The 15,597-nt window shown below is 28.5% G+C and overlaps 1 pseudogene; it reads right to left on the bottom strand.

Annotated features, from left to right (window-relative positions):
• Window positions 1-4,652: 4,652 nt before the first annotated feature.
• On the bottom strand, window positions 4,653-14,097 carry LOC117926660 (annotated as a pseudogene).
• Window positions 14,098-15,597: the final 1,500 nt, after the last annotated feature.

Genomic DNA, 15,597 nt, shown 5'->3' with positions numbered 1-15,597 from the left:
TTACTTTTGTTGCATTTAATTTCAACGATTATTGTGTTTCTTGAAATTCTCATTTGTGAATTTTCTGATATTCTTGTTTGGTTAAGATGATCTAAGTTTACAGTTTAAGAATTTTACCATTTGGTACTAACTACTTGTCTGATAATGTTAATTTATGGAGTAATACCATTTTTATAGTTTCAGCATTATGGTGGGTTTCCTCTCTTTGTGCCATTTAATGTTGACTGAAGTAGGACATAGATTGACCCCATGGCCTTGTTTGGTTTACAGAACAATGCATACTCCTTTTTCTTTCACTCAAAGCAGGAATAGTACTTTCTTAAAACTTTTGCTATTATTTGTGCAGGCAAAGCAAGTTCATCCTGATAAAAATCCGAGTGACCCTTTGGCAGCTGAACGATTTCAGGTAAGTTCACTTCTTTGTCGTTCATTCATCATCTTCTTCTTAATACTCTACTTTCCTTCATTCATCCCAAAACCACGTGGAGGACCAAGTATTCTTAAGTAATCATACAAATTTCAGACTGAATAATGAACTTAGAAAGAGTTTCCTTTTTACCTTAGTTTTGGTAAAAATGAAACTGCTAAAACTAAGGATAATTTCAGTGGTTGGCTGTTGTTAGAAGTTGTGTAAACCAACTTAAGGATAATCGAATCTAAAGCTACTTTTACCTTAGTTTTGATACCCGTTTTTACATTTTTATCTAGTCCTTTTTGCTCATGTATCTCTACATTGATCATAGGATATATGTATGAATTCTGCATATTTCATTGAAGATAAATGAGTGGTTATTCAGAGGGTAGTGCACTATAATGGCAACCTCCATATCATCTTAGCTCATTCAAAACATTGAGCAGTTTATTATAACATCCTTTCTAGTGTAAGATTACCAACTAGAGAGAAGAGTTCTTGATACTGATATATGTAGTACAACTCTGATAGCAGTTGTTCTAAAGAGACCCTCTTCTTGTTTTTGGAGAAGAAGAATATGGTGTCACTGATATACTTTATGCTGCTACCAGGAGAAAGAATTGTGAGGTTTTTAGGCTTGTTTTTTTATTTTGTAGTCTCCCCAAGGTTCTCCACCGGCAAAGGTGGAGAGATAGAGGAGTAAATTGGGGAGATGCCTTCTATTTTTAAGTGGGAGATGATAAATAGAGCTGTTGATGCTACTACCATATGGGGAAATTTGGAGATTTTGAAGGAGCTCCTTAGTGAGTTTTGGCCGAATGTAAGATTGAAATATGTAAAAATAAAAAGTTACTAATTTTTATTTTTACAAATAAAAAATATTTTATATTGTATCTTTTTATTTTTACAAATTTAATTTTTAAATTTAGATTTAGAAAATCCTTTTTAATTTTGAATTTTATATTTTATATTTTATATAGTAGTTTTTTATTTTTACATTATACGAACATATTTTATTTCTAAATTTTGATTCCAAAAATCCTTTTGAATTTTTTTAAGAGCTTTTTATTAACTATAAATGTTCCCTTGAAAATAAAAAATAGTTATTACTCGTATATTTTATTTGTATTGCATGAGAAAAATTTTATTAAAAAATAGTTATTACTCGTATATTTTATTTGTATTGCATGAGAAAATTTTTATACATAAATCTTATAATTATTAATAAAAAAATAATAGCAGAGACTTTTTATGAGCAATGTTTTATGTCGAAAAATTAACGCTTTTCAACAGTTTGTTTATTGAATTAATTTATTTTGTTATTCAACAAATTGATAATCATCTAAGACAAATTTTTGATTTTATTTTCCTTCCATTTTCCTTGACTTTTTTTTTTTTTTTTTTGTGGTTAACCAAATAAAAGAAAATGATTTTTTTTTCCCTTGAATTTTTCATGGATAACCAAACAAGTGAAAAAAATTATATTCATTTCCTTCGCTTTTCCTTGTTAGAATCTGTAAAAAAAACTAGAACTTGCATGGAAAAAATAAATAATTTGAGAGTTAAAAATTGAAGGAAGGCACACACATCTATTTCACAAATGAGAATGCCTATTTATAGGCTTACAACCAAATGAAAATTGCAAAAAATCTCAGCTACATTCAGATTTTATGGGCACTACTTCTACTAACTGAAAACAAAAAATTATGGAGCAAGAATTTGATATGAAACAATAACAAAGACTAAGTCTAACTAAGACTTTTTCAAACTTCAGAGGCAAACTCTCATGAGTTCTAACATTCCTTTCTTTCCATTTTTCCTCTCAATTTTCTTTCTCTCGCATTTTCCAGGAACCAAACATAGCCTTAGGGTAATGGACTGATTTGTATTGTATGTATACTTATCTTAAATATTTGGTATTAGCAACTTGCCCTATGGTAACAATGTGGCTTGGGTTGAGAATGGTATAAAGATGAGCATGCGGTTGACAATGGAGCATGGGATGGATCTGAAGGTTGAAAGGAAATTTGTACAATAAGGTTTTGGCAGGTGAGAAATTAACAAATGTAGATTAAAGCATGTGCCAAGATATAACTTTCCATTTTCGAGTTTTGCCCATCAAAGTGTGGGATGGAGATTAGAAAAAGGCACAATGAGATGAAAACATTAACAATGGGTTTTGGTTGGAAAATGTTTTTCATTTTTCATTTTTCATTTATTTTTATTCTCTAAAAATAGCTTTTATTCCTTCTTTTTTTTTTCTTATCTTGAAATGCCTTAAATCAAAAGAAGTGAAAATCATTTTTAAAAATGGAAACTACAAAGCACTTATTTGTTTAAATTGTTTTCATTTGTAAAGAAAACATAAATCAATATTTTAGAAAATAGAGTTTTAGAAATAGAAAATCTGGAAACACCAATTTCGTGTTTTCATAATTTTCTTAGGAAATATTAAAATCGTTTTCTAAACAAAAAAGGAATAAAATCATGTGAAAGACTTTATGATGCCTATTTGCATCATGCATGTTCCTTTTCTTTTTTTCTTTTTTCCTTTTTTTTTTTTTCATTTTTTATATTTTAATTTTATCTTTTGATTAAATAATTCCTTTAAAAGCTATGTTTGAGTGGGTGTTTGACAAAACTTATAACTGATTACTTAATGATTTAAGTTGACTTTTATGTTAAATAGTTCTTAAGTTGTAAACTTAAAACTTATTAATTATTTTTTACTTTAAGTATTAAGATTATTTAGTAAAGTTAATTTAAGATTTATTCTAAATTGTCAAATTGACATATTTATCCTTATTAATTTTAACTAACAATTATGTTTTCACTAATCTTAAACAATAGATTTATTTGTTAAATATTCATATTTAAAGCATTGTAGATACAAATACAATCATAAAATATTTATCATAAAAAGGGAGTCATAAATGTAGGCAAATAAGGTAAAAACGATTTGAAATTAAGAATAAGTTAACTATTTTCATTTAAAGTTAATTTTATTGAGACCCTTCAAGTTTAGTGTAAATACATTAAGCCACTATAGGTTTAAATTTCATTAGTTAGCACCTCTATAAATGTATTATATATATAAATTTTAGTTTTTAAATAATAAAATTTAGATTTTAGTGAATTGTTAAACTCTCCTATCTAAAATATTTTTATTTGAAATCTCTTAAAAAAAATAAATCTTTTAAATGAAATAAATTTATAAGGGTACTAATTGATGAAATTTGAAATCAACGGTAGTCAAGTATATTTATACCAAACCTCAGGGGTCTCAATGAAATTGACCGTTTTGACTTATTACTTAAAATTAAAAATAACTTTAAGTTGTAATATTAAGTTATTTTATCAAACATGTTTAATCTCTTTAATGACTTAAATTAAATTATTAAATCATATTAAATCATTAAGTTGATTTATCAAACACCCTTAAGTTAACTATTTTGACCTAACACTAAATTTATATTATAATATTAAGTTATTTTACCAAACATAGTTAATCTACTTAATAATAAATTAAGCTATTAAGTTATATTAAATTATTAAGTTGGTTTACCCAACACCATCCAAAAGATGTTTAAAATTACATTATCAAATTAGATTTTTTATATTAATTTTAGAATAAAATCCTTCTTTGCTTCAACTATAGACTAGGATCCATCCTACAATTGTAATGTAGTGATAGTATTGAACCATGAATATTCCACACATGTATACAGGCCACATTAATTGGTATGATTCTATCATTGGGATCTTGAAACACAAAGACAAGTATTAGGTTATGTTTAATTCCCAAAAAGTATTAAAAAATAATTTTTTTATATTTTATATCCCATGGAAAATAAGGAAAATAAATAAATATTATTTAAATTATGTGTAAAATGGGTTTGAAATAACAATTAAAAATAATTTATTAATTTTAAATATAATTTTTTTATGCTTCTTCACAATTTTTTTTCCTTTTACTTTTTCTCTTTATTTTATTTTTCTCAAAATTTTCAAAAACCAATCATAACATTAGAGAATTTGTTAATTGACGATGAATCAATAACAATTACATAGGAATGATTAAGTTGAAAGTTGGCTCTAGAGTAATAAACCCCTAAAGTTAACGAACCAAGCCGAGTAAGATTAGAGAATGGTATTAATTTAATACTTTTGAAAAAGAGTTTAATGCAAAAGTATTTCAAAATAAACACTTGAGTTAAAATGTGAGACCTTTGTCACAATGTGAAAGAATTAACAACTTCAAGAGACTTGAATTGTCTATGTGCCACATGAGAGCTTTGAAAATACTTAAATCCATGACACTTGTCTTTCACTATCTAAGAGAAGCTCCAACCACTAGCTTGAAGATATAGAGAGGGTGATATGCTTCATATGCAACATCAAGGTCAATTACATACCCATAAGAATTGCCAATAACCACACATCTTATAGGCAAAAACATATATCAATTCAAGTTTTCATTTTTTAAAATTCCTAATTCACACTTTCAATACTCAAATTGTAGCATCTTTCTTGATGGTCATGATGGTAAGCCAGACTGATCATATGCAAGACTAGACCACCTTAGCAACATTTGGAATCTCACTTGCATCTTGAGATTAACTTCTCCTCATTGTCCTTAGGTTTCCACCTACAAATAAATTATAAAATACAACATTTCAATTTCATAAACATAGTACAACAAACACACATTATAATTATTAACGCAAGTATATTTCACACAGTTGCGTTTGATTTCCGAGAATCATTTTCATGTTCCTTCATACCTTCTTGAATTTTTTCATGAGAAAATCATTTTCATGAGGATTTTTCTTCCCTTATACTTTCTTGGAACCAAACATAGTGATAGAGAATCACATATCATTAGATACACTTCATGCTAATGAAGCTAGAATCATACCCCTAAAATGTTCAAATTATACATCAAAGGAACTAAAAACATATTTAATGGTGTTAACCATTAACTTAAGAATTAATTCAAACATATATAAATTGTTGTTTACCTATATCAATAGCAAGGAATTTATAACTAATTCTTATGGAGTAGATGGAGGATTTAATTTAATATAATGATACTTAGTGCCTTGTGCCAAGCACATAAGAACAAATATACATCCTAGTTAATTGTGGATTGTGCTACGACTGTTTTTTTTTTTTTTAACCTCTTAAAACATAAAACTTATGTTTTTTTTTTTTTTTTTTAATAATCGAGGAACCTTCCATGACCAAGCCCTTAGAACTCTCTATGGGGACCCAAACCTCAGAGTGCTAATCACCCTCAACAACTAGCACTAGGTAAATTCAAGGTATCATTGGTGGCAGAATTTGAACCCAGAACCATATACCACTTACTGGGACCACACTTCTCAATGTTCGCCTTGACCAACTAAGCTACCCTAGTGGTTTTCAACTTATGTTTGGTTCTCATCGAGTACCAAGGAAACAATAAAAAAATGTCAAGGAAAAAAAATAAATGTTTGGTTTCATTGTGAAAAATATGGAAAAAAAATTAAATATAATTAAAATTAGTTAGAACTATATACATTTTAAAATTATTTAATTTTTATATAATGAAGCATAATAATTGAAATAAGATCAAAGAAACATATGAAAATAATTTATTAACTTTAAATCTAGTTTTTATTCTTTTTCACTTTGTATTTCCTTTTAATTTTTTTTTCTCTATTTTCTTTCCTTTATATTTACCCTCAAGTTTTTCAAAAACCAAACTTAATAGAACAAAAAAAAAAGGATCAAGGGAAAGAGAAAATAGTAAAGAAGTTGAAGAACTATAATCAATTTTCTACACATACTAAAAGGATAAATGAACAAAATGACTTACCAATAAGTTGATAGGAAAAAACATAAACTCCACCTGCAGCTACCACATGTGATTTCATTCTGATTGGTACTATCACAAATTTCACTTAAAATTAGTATGATCAATTGTTAGGTAAACTTCATGAGCATATCAAAATTATAAGTAAATATAAGATTAATCCAAAACTTCCATCTCAGGAAATAGACAATAAGTATGCATGTTTAAACATGTTTTAGCATGCTTAAAGAAATTTAATTCTTAAATACAAAAACCATAAACAATTTGACTCTTAAAACTATTAAAATCAATATATGGGAGGTATATTATTTACTTTCATTGAGTAAGTTTCTACATATATCTACCTCATAATACATTCAAAATTAACTTCTAATTTGTGTACATGATCTTCTCTAACTAATTTTGATAACTTATTCAAATTTTATCTTAAAAGCAAGTAGAAAAAATTAATTAATTAATGTTATGTCTAATAAGGTAATAAAGAATCCCTAGAACTTCATAATCACTTTGTAGAGGTTTTCATTTAACTAATTAAATAAATAAATAATGAAAAAAAAAAAGCAATTCACTCTATCATATCCATGCTATATCTAAAAAAAAAAACTATACATGTTTTTAAATTAATGACTTTCAAAGTTAGCCTTTCATATTTTTTGAAAATGAAGAAATTCTATGAAATGTAGTACATGATATCAATCACTATAAACTATGTTTGAATCTTAGAGAGTACTTAGGAAATAAAAAACACTAAAGGCAAATTATTTTTTTATACTTGGTTTTTCTATAGAAAATATGAAAGAAAATAAAATATAATTAAAATTTTGTGTATTTTTAAATTATTTAATTTTTATATAATGGAGGAAAATAAGTTAAATGAGTTTAAAGAAACATATAAAAATAGTTTATTGACTTTCAAAATAATTCCAAAAGGAGAGAAGTTGGAATATATGAAAAAGGGTTGATAATGCACCTACTTGGATGCTCCTAATCTTTTATAATGTGGCTCCTCCACTACATCAGGTAGGGAATCATCACGTCTTCTCTTATGGTTTCCATTAGTGTCTTCAAGTACTACTGATCCATTGTCACCAAAATTCCCGAGAAGATCTAACGTGAGAATATGGTAGTGTTCATCATCTTGATTAGCCCCATGAACATTACCATTGGTATCTTGTAATGCTGATCCATTGTCACCAGAGTTCCGAGGATGCTCCAACATGGGCATATGATTTTGTTGATATCCCGCAAATATAAGATTGATGCCGCATTTTTTTATGTTTATCTCTTTACTCTTAAATGAAGCATTAATATGTGTGGATTTATGGTGATGCTCTTTCGGAATAGCAATCTTAGGATACCACCAAACCCATACTTGATCTACCAAATGTTTAGAATTACGATTGCACTCACACCAGCATGTATAACGGCATTCATCCTTGAATCTAAATCCATTGGCATGTAAATTCAATTCACACACGAGATCAGGATTATAGTAATAAGTTGCAGGATCATCAGATGTACGAATATCCCGATAAACACATGATACAACAAATCCTGGGAAGTCAAGATCTTCGTACCAATTCATCTTCACTTCCCAAGATATGATACCTTATCCACTCTGGAATTCCACTACTTTCAGGAATAACAGCATTGAGTTTCCAGCATTTCAACTCCTGCACAAATTATTATGTAAATATTGACTTTATATATATATAAAAAAAGGTTTTAAGTGGCATAATTAAAAACAAAAAAATTACATTACCTCTGTTGTGGATTTCAACCAGTTGAGGTGGCAAAGCCAGAGCAGACCTGATTAATCTTCCTTGCTTGTGCAATGGTGTGCGTCTAATACTTTTAGACTTGAAGGAAGCACCGGAATATTAATTTTTTGCAGATTGCAAAGCTGATTACTTATAAATCCTTCCCACAGGTCTGAGCAACCACCGAGGTTGAGTGTTTCAAGAAATTTCAACCTAGAAATGTTGTTGGGAATATCCTTAATAGCAGTATTTTTTAAACGAAGATCCATTAAACTTTTCATGTTCCCTCCCTTCTCCGGAAATTTCTCAAACTTTGAGCAATCAGAGAGATCAAGAAACCAAAGAGATTCCAAGTCTCTAATGCTATAAGGCAGATCCTTAATAGCAGTATTTTTTAAAGAAAGCTTGTTTAAGCTTTTCATGTTCCCTCCCTTCTCCGGAAATTTCTCAAACTTTGAGCAATCAGAGAGATCAAGAAACTCAAGAGATTCCAAGTCTCCAATGCTATCAGGCAAATCCTTAATAGCAGTATTATTTAAATAAAGCACCCTTAAGCTTTTCATGTTCCCTCCCTTCTCCGGAAATTTCTCAAACTTTGAGCAATTAGTGAGATCAAGAAACCAAAGAGATTCCAAGTCTCCAATGCTATCAGGCAGATCCTTAATAGCAGTATTTTTTAAAGAAAGCTCCTTTAAACTTTTCATGTTCCCTCCCTTCTCCGGAAAATTTTCAAACTTTGAGCAATCAGAGACATTAAGAATCTCTAGAGATTTCAAGTATCCAATGCTATCAGGAAGACCCTTGATAGCAGTATTGTTTAAAAGAAGCTTCTTTAAACTTGTCATATTTCCTTGGATCTCTGGAAATTTCTCAAACTTTGAGCATTTAGAAAGATCAAGAGTTGGAAGAGATTCCCAGTTAGCAATACCTGTTGGGAGTTCTTTAATAGCAGTATTGGTTAAAACAAGCTGCCGTAAACTTTTCATGTTTGCTCCATTCTCCGAAAATTTCTCAAACTTAAAACAATTAGAGAGATCAAGAATCTCAACAGATTCTAAGTCAATGCTGCTTGGAAGTTCTCTAATAGCAGTCTTGCACAAATATAGAAGCCGTAAACTTCTCATATTTCGTTGGATCACCAGAAATTTCTCTAAGTTTGAGCGTCCACAAGGATAAAGATCCCAAAAAGATCTCGAGTTTCCAATACTAGTCGGAAGATCTTTAGTAGCAGTCTCCTTCAAATATGGTTCCCGCAAACATCTCATATTTCCTTGAATTTCTGAGAACTTGCAAAAGCTTGAACACTTGGAGAGATCAAGAAATTGAAGAGATTCCAACTTGCTAATGCTACTTGGCAAACCCTTAATCTTTAGACACCACTTCAAATTTAAGGTAGTAAGCTTCTTGAGACCTCCAATAGATGGGTGAACATCGATCAAGTTTATACAACCTTTAAGAATCAGTCTCTCCAAATTTGACAGGCTTGAGAATTCTGGCATTTGAATGAGCTTCGTTGAGTAACTTAGATCGATGACCTTTAAACTTTCAAGATACTATAACAAAAGAAAATAGTGTCAATAAAAGAAATAACTATTAGAAATTTTAAAATCAATATAAAGCAAAAGAAGTCATTATTAAATGATAATAATACCTTATTCCCTTGCCATAGTTGTTTTATGTTGCTACACTTCAAGTGAAGTTCAACAAGGTTCTCTCCATCAAAATTTGATGGTAAAGAATCTAAAGGATACCCATCCCAACAAAGATACCTTAACTCATAAGAAGGAATTTCAAAATCCAGGCCAAGTCGCATTTTAGAAGCAGTTTCCATTACAAAATCATAACCGACCATACAAGGGATTGCAACTTCATAATCATGATAATCCTCAAAAGCCATTATATCTTCTTCTTCCTCCTCCTCCTCCTCAATATCTTCAGAATCATGATCTGAATGAACTTTGTCCAATCTAACTGTAACAAAATTTCGATTGAAGAGCATTTCTTCTAACTTATACATCTCTGAGTAGCCCTCCTCCAACTCCTCACTATCATAAAACAAATCATGATCTAGATTGACATTTGAATGCACTTTGAGCAATCGAAGTCTAGTCATCTTTGAGAAAACATTTGAATTGAAGCGTACTCTTTTTAACTTAGACAGGTCTAAGTTAATTGTTTCAACTCCTTTTATTCCCTGAAAAATAACAAGGATAAGGCAAACATAAATACAAACTAACTCAACTTATATGGATATATCTTTAACTAGAGCTTAAGTGAATTTATGCATTGGGCTCTTACCTCATATGTTGTAAGCGCACGTTCAATATCATGGGGATCCCACAATCTACTCCATTTGTCTGGCTCATTAGGAAAATTTTCACGAACAATTTCCCAACCCATTTGTTGTATCAAATCATGCAAACGTATTCGATTGTATGAGAGAGTTATAAGACACTTATCAATTAGATTTTCTATTCCTCTTTCCGCATGGAAATTACAACCATCCAATATTCTTAACACAAAATCTCTATCTTCATCTTTAAAAAAACATGCAATATCAAGGAATATATTTTTTCTGTACGATCTAATCCATCATAGCTTCTTTTAAGCACATTATGTATTTCTGCTTCAGGTACTCTTTCCAGTTTAAGCAATTCACTTTCCCATTGAGGTATTGTCTTGCTGAACAAGAGAGAACCTAGAACTTTCAAAGCCAATGGAAGGTGTTGACAATAACTTACTGCGCTGTATGAGAGGTTCACAAAACCTGATTTGGGATGATTTTGTTTGAAGGCATACAAACTGAAAAGTTCATAAGCTTCGTTAAAATTCAATTGATCAACCTCATATAAGTCATCCACTCCTTGTACGTTTAACAAATGTTTATTTCTAGTTGTTATGATGACTCTACTTCCTTTTCCAAGCCATCCACGATTTCTTAGTAAATATTCTAATTGGACTAAATTGTCAACATCATCGAGAACAATAAAAACTCTTTTAGATGAGAGAATGGATTTTATCATAATTGCTCCATGGCTAACACAATTTATATTTTGAATTCCCTCTCCCCCTAGGATATCACCAAGAAGTTGATTTTGTAAGTGAGGTAAACCTCGAGTATTGAAAACCCCCCTAATATTTTCAAGAAAGCTCATACATTCAAATTCAGAAGAAAGGTTATTATATATAACTCTCGCGATGGTTGTCTTACCTATCCCCCCAATTCCATATATCCCAACAATACGAACAGCATCCGATTCCATATCCAACCGCAAATCCATCTCTTTTAGGCGAAAATCTATACCAACTAAATTGTCACCAACATCAAGCCTCTTACAATTCAATTGACGGAATATGTCATCAGTTATTTTCTTAATATTGTCGGACTCATACCTGCCAATTATAAAAGCACAATATGTTGAGCAATGAGTGACAATGCTAAATAAAACACATTAAGTTTGACATCTTTACAACAAATAAATTATAGTAAAATAGAATATATCAAAGATATTAGTTCATTTACAATTTAAGAACATTTTTCTTTGTATCAAGTATGCATGAGAATGAAAAATAAAACATGAATATCTTGTAATGCTTGAAGCCTCATTGTAGATATAGTACTCAACCTCTTAATATGAGAAGTTTTTAGTTTAAAAACCCCATTTTCAATTCCTCAAGCTTCAAAACTTATTTATTCCATAGCATCAACTCCTTATCATTCATTTGTATAATAAAAATTAAAATTAAAGGCCTGTAAACAAGTTGTTCATTTGTTTTTATTTTGAGTTGATTTGCTTCAACATCATCTGTAAGAAAATTAAGTGCCTAACCTATGTTCTTTATTCTCTATGCATACACACACACACACACACACCAAACTCAATAGGAAGTTAAATTCCTACAAAACAATTTACGTTTTTCTATTTTTAAATTTTGCATTAATTTATGAAAGTTCCATTGCATTTATTTCTGAATTTCGTTGATAATGTTATTAATCTTATTCATTATTACTTGCCACCTAACTCATCAAATTGTTCTTAATTGGTTAAATAATTTTGTTATTGGTAGTTGTTACCTAATTAATCAAACTATTTGGTCAAATTGTTCTCAAATAAAATTGGTTAAACAATTTTGTTACTGTTATTTGTTACATAATTAATCAAACTATTTTTAGAATAGATTTAGCTAACTCTTAAAATTGCGACATTAATTACAATTTGATTAAGTTGTTCTATTGATATGCAAGAGATTAATTAATTGAAAATTTTGAAGCGTGTTCATAGATAGCAATAATTATTAACTTTATTATTACTTGTTATATAATTATTCAAACAAAATTTCAAATAAATTGACTAATCTTTGTAACATTAATGCAAATTGAATCTTGAAAATAGTAAAATTAGTAAAAAATTTGATTAAATTATTTTAGATATAGATTCTCATAAATTGGTCTAAAATTGTAAAACTTAATTGGGCTTTAATAAGTTCATTCGACCATTTATTATGAATTTTGATGCAATATAATTGTTATTCTACTACTATTCTTTTACTAATGTCATTGCAACTACCATTAACAAGAACAAAAAACAATAATATTACTAATAAATAACAATAATAACAATAATAATAATAATTTAATTTGTAAATAAAACCCATTAATTAAATAAAAAGTGAAAGAAACGTAAATTGCATGCCCATTAAATCAATATAGATGTCATCCATATAAATTGACTGCTTCTATTGTCAAATCAATACTCTAATTTCCTATTTTCTCCTTCCTCATGACATATAGTCGGCTGCCCAAATGATATACTGCTATAAAACCCAACTTATAAATAAAGCCCTGAAAAGCAATAGTTTTTTTTTTTTTCCTTTTTAATTTTGAGCTTGTTCTAATATGTTAACAATCTCAAGTAATGTTACAGTTACGGTTTGTTTGGGAAGTATAAAAAGTGTCTTTATAAAATAAAATAAAAAATATAAAAAAAAAAGACTTTTGATAAAAAAATTTAGAATTACTTAAAAAAAAAAAAATCACTTATAATAATTCTTTGAGACATACTTGATAATTTTCTCAAAAACATTTGTAAAAAATAAAACTTTCACTAAAAGCATATAAATAGAATTGCCTGATAAAAGCACTCTAAAAATACTTTTAAAAAGTACTTATAATCTAAAAGTGTTTTTGAAGAAAATAATAAAATTAACAAAATTTAGAAATTGCTAAAAAAAAAAGAAAGTTAGAAAAAATAAATTCGTCCAAGGCTATACTGAGAACATTTCCTATAAAAGAATATCAAATACATTTACACATAAAAAGACTTCAGCTAAAAGCATTTTGTGGGGAAATTTGTGCTTAACTAGTAGACCTCCAAATGAAAAAAAATTTGAGCTTGTGTATTTTTATAAATGTTTCAATCAACATCATCACTCTATAAACGCAAAACTAATCATTCCTATACTTACAAATAGTTGAAAGGAAATTAAAGTTACCCATCTTGTAGATGCCATCCAGAAAGATTGGCTGCTTCCGTCAAGGCCGTCCTCCATCTTGGTATCTTGTCCTTCCAGTTTTCTTCATAACCGGCAAAGGCCTCTCCAAAACTACGTTCTTGCTTTCGTACATGGGATGGATCCACATGATAGAAAATTGGGATAACAGTATGTCCCAGATCTTTCTTGCACTCCATGATCTTTACCAACTCATCCAAACACCATCTCGAATGAGCATAGTTTTCAGAGAAAACAATTACGGAAGACCTTGATCCTTCAATGGCTTTCAAGAGTTCTGGATCAATCGCTTCTCCTCTCCTGAGTTTATCGTCTCTGAAGGTGCGAATACCTCTCCTATCCAAAGCTTTGTAGAGGTGATCAGTGAAATTATAGCGGGTGTCTGCGCCTCTAAAACTCAAGAAAACATCATAAGTACTTGTTTGAGGGATGGAAGGAGTAGAAGAAGAAGAGGCTCTAAAGGAGCTTGTGGAAGCCATTGTGGGTTTCTATCTCAAAACTACAAGACAGTTTTTAGGCTTGGTTTCTCTCCAAGATGGTGAGCAACTGAGGAGATTGTGCAACCCTAACTTACCATATAAAAAGTTGGAAAGGCGACCAGGAAGTGGAGAGGAAGTGCTGACCGACCCTATCTCTCGAGCCATTCAACCGACCCTATCTCTCGAGCCATTCAATCGTCATCCTTACGGTCCTGTTTTTTATTTTATTTATTTATTTATTTTTTTCTTTAAGGACATACAAAATATTAATAAAAAAATTAAAGTAAACAGAAACAATATGTGCTGACCGACAAGTAAAATATAAATATATAAAAAAAAAAACTGAAAATGAAAAATATGTTAAAGAAAGTGGGAATGGATTGATATATTTAAAATTAACGATATATTCATTTTCTAATATTTTATATAGATAAATCTTGCTATTGATAAATATTATAATTTATAATAAATAAAGAAAATAATTTTATTGACTTGAAGTAGGAGTTTTATTTTTTAAGAAAAAAATAGTTTTATTTTTGGAAGAAGGAAGAATAACAAAGTACCAATTAATTCCAACAAAAAATGTGATAATATTCTAAAGAGATAATTACTAAAATAAAATTCAAATATTAAATATTAAAAAATATTTTTTTATATACATATATTCATATATAATTGAGAAATAATTTAAATTCAAATTAGAACTGCTTTTATTAAAAAAAATTAATTCATGAATGAATGATTTAAGATAGATCATAAAAAAAATTTTAAAACCAACAAAAGTATTTTTTTTCTTAAATAAAATGAATTTTTATATGAAAATCAATCCAATAAATAAAATAAATAACGTGAAAAGAAAAACTTGTTAAAAAAACTTTATAAACATATTAGGTACTTATAATCTAAAAAAGATATTACAATATAAAAAGTTGAGAAGGTAAGTGGTTTTGAGAAGTAGGTGGTTTCGTTTGACTCAATGATTTTTTTCTTACGAAAGTAATGTGGAAAGTTACGTGCAACTCTCTCTCTCTATTGACTCAATGATTTTTTTCTCGCTTTTCTTTTTCTTATCACTTTTGCTTTTTCTATTTTCGTGGGACATCACCAAAAGGATTAATAAATACGAATATATCAGTATTTAAATTTTACAAATATATCAAAATATTAAAATAATATCGATAGATATTTTGATGAGGCAAAAATTATTCAAAATTCACAAAAATACTTGAAAAAACTATAAAAAAAATGATAAAATTAGTAAGTAATGCTAATTTTTTTATAAAAAATTGATAAATAAATAGTATATTTAATATTTATCAAATTTTCATAAAAAAATTAGCATAAATTCATTTAATATATTTATATTTATTTATTTTAAAAATTAAAATACTTTTATTAAAACATATTTTATTACATTTTAAATAAAAAATTAAATTGATTTATATAAAATATTTTATTTGAGATTTGAAAGTGGCAATTTTTCTATTAATATTAATTTATTTAAATAATTAAAATTATTACTCATTTATCTTATCAAATCAATTTTAATTTTTAGAATATTAGGACTTCATTAATTTT

Source organism: Vitis riparia, chromosome 12 (assembly GCF_004353265.1).
Source record: "Vitis riparia cultivar Riparia Gloire de Montpellier isolate 1030 chromosome 12, EGFV_Vit.rip_1.0, whole genome shotgun sequence".
NCBI classification, from domain to species: Eukaryota; Viridiplantae; Streptophyta; class Magnoliopsida; order Vitales; family Vitaceae; genus Vitis; species Vitis riparia.
The sequence above is the reverse complement of the archived record's forward strand: the minus strand, read 5'-3'. Positions and strand labels throughout refer to the sequence as shown.